At 57.7% G+C, this 2500-nt stretch overlaps 1 pseudogene; it reads left to right on the top strand.

Moving 5' to 3' along the window:
* The window catches only part of LOC137311105 (U2 spliceosomal RNA), a 117-nt pseudogene extending 111 nt beyond the window's left edge, over positions 1–6 (top strand).
* The last annotated feature ends 2494 nt before the right edge of the window (positions 7–2500 follow it).

Genomic DNA, 2500 nt, shown 5'->3' with positions numbered 1-2500 from the left:
GCTCCCCGTGGGGAGATATTCAAAAGGAAAATCAGCTCTTTCCCAGTGTCTCTGTGTGTGTGTGTGTGTGTGTGTGTGTGTGTATTATTACTGAGAATAAAGCTGATATCTCTCTCTCTCTCTCACTCAGAGCTGCTGTGGAAGGAAACCTTTTTAAAAAGAACTTTCTCAGCTCAGTGGTATTTTTTTCTTCTCCAAGGCTGAGTGCCGCTCGCACGGAGCGATATAATTCAAAGTGCAAAATAACTTGGCGTCGTTGACTTTAAACAAGCAGGGTCTGCTTCCAAATGAAAGCTGCGCTCCCGAACTGTACTGACTGTCTGCCTGTCTGTCTGTCTGTCTGTTTGTCAAGGGGAGGAAAAGGTGGCGGTGGTGGTGGTGAGGGTGGAGCTTTACGCTCAGGAGGGGAGACTTTCTTTCAGAGGTGCCAATTAATCTGCAGCAGAAAGTCATCCCCCCCCCGACCGGGATTCGAAGCCCGGTCCTGACCACGAGACCACCGGGGAGAGTTGCCTCAAGTCCCTGAGGGACCTGGACACGAGGCCGAGGACACACGCACGCCTGCTGCACTGGCAGCAGCGACCAACAGGGGGCTGACCGGCTGATCCTTCCCTTTCACAGGCAGGCTTTTGGCCCTCGCTCAAACGACAAAGGTGTTCAGAAGGAAGTCCTGGGGGGAAGGCATGGAGGGACGGACACAGGGAAGTCCGCACAAAACAGGTCCCCTGGAACCTCTGACCCAGAAAACCGGGTTCCTGGTGAAAGCAGTCCTGCCCCGCCCTGCCATTAACATGACAATGGACAGGGCCCGGACCAGGCGCAGCGGACGGTAGCGAGCAGTCGGAGGGTGAAAATCCGCCAGTGGGTGAAAAGGAGAGCCGTGCGGTGAGAGGAGGCGGAAAGCGGTTCGCAGACTTTCGCTGTACCTCCGGCGGGCAGCGCCGCACCTCCGAGCGCTCGGTACCGTCCGCTGCGCCTCGTCCTGCCGCACGCGACGAGCCGTCCCCGGAGGAAATCGGCCTCGGCCTTCCTGAGATATCAGTCTCCAGGTGGGACAGAAAAACCGGGGGCCCCCGGCTCGCTTTCGGCGGCCCGCTAGTCGACTTCCCGTCGTGCGAACGCGATCCTTCCGGTACCCTTCGGTGCCCCTTGCCCGACTCTAGCTCCGGTGGTAAAGCGGAGTCGGTCGGTCTGACGGCCGCCGAGTTAGCAGGCGGAAAGCGGTTTGCAGCCTTTCGCTGTACCTCCGGCGGGCAGCGCCGCACCTCCGAGCGCTCGGTACCGTCCGCTGCGCCTCGTCCTGCCGCACGCGACGAGCCGTCCCCGGAGGAAATCGGCCTCGGCCCTCCTGAGATATCAGCCTCCATACGGGCGTCACAAATCAGTGGACATGGTCAGCTGCAAAGCAGTGTCATTACAACCTTTCATAAACGACAGGGCAGCACTGCACTGCACTGCACTGCACCCCACACTACATCACACTTGCCTGCCTGCCTGCCAGCCTGCCGCTGCCTACTCTCACCAGCGGACCAAAGTGAGGATAACACCCCGAAGCAAGCATCTCCCTTGCCGCCCACCAGCCCACACCAATCCCCTTGCCTGCCTCCCACAAATTCCACCAGCGAGGCAAAGTGAAAATCAACCCCCAAAAAACGCACTCCACACCGGCCATCGCCCGCTATACACCCCCCCTGGGGTGAATATTAAGCCCGAGAACACCGACTGTAACCAACCGCAGTGAAAAGTTGAAGTGGCAACTCATTAACCAGATTTACACTTGGCAACTCATAAACCAAATGAACAAAAAATCTGGTTAATGAGTTGCCCAAAATAAATCTGGTTAATGAGTTGCCACTTCAACTTTTCACTGCGGTTGGTTACAGTCGGTGTTCTCGGGCTTAATATTCACCCCGGGGGGGGGGGGTGGGTGATTCTGGGGGTAGTGTCCGGGAGGGTGAGCCTTTTATTCGGCAGGAGGCGTGTGGGGAAATCATCAACCTGTCAGACGATGAGTTGTCACAAATGCCATTGCTTAATGAAAGCTGCGCTCCCGAACTGGACTGACTGTCTGTCTGTCTGTCTGTCTGTCCGTTTGTCAAGGGGAGGAAAAGGCGGTGGTGGTGGTGGTGAGGGTGGAGCTTTACGCTCAGGAGGGGAGACTTTCCTTCATGCCAATTAATCTGCAGCAGAAAGTCATCCCCCCCCGACTGGGATTCGAAGCCCGGTCCTGACCACGAGACCACCGGGGAGAGCTGCCTCAAGTCCCTGAGGGACCTGGACACGAGGCCGAGGACACACGCACGCCTGCTGCACTGGCAGCAGCGACCAGCAGGGGGCTGACCGGCTGATCCTTCCCTTTCACAGGCAGGCTTTTGGCCCTCGCTGAAACGACAAAGGTGTTCAGAAGGAAGTCCTGGGGAGGAGGGAGGGAGGCAGGGAAATCAGCACAAAGCAGGTCCCCTGGAATCTCACACCTGCGTCCCAGAAAACAGGTCTCCTG

This window comes from Heptranchias perlo, unplaced genomic scaffold, assembly GCF_035084215.1.
Source record: "Heptranchias perlo isolate sHepPer1 unplaced genomic scaffold, sHepPer1.hap1 HAP1_SCAFFOLD_296, whole genome shotgun sequence".
NCBI lineage: Eukaryota > Metazoa > Chordata > Chondrichthyes > Hexanchiformes > Hexanchidae > Heptranchias > Heptranchias perlo.
This window is presented reverse-complemented; position numbering and strand designations above follow the sequence as displayed.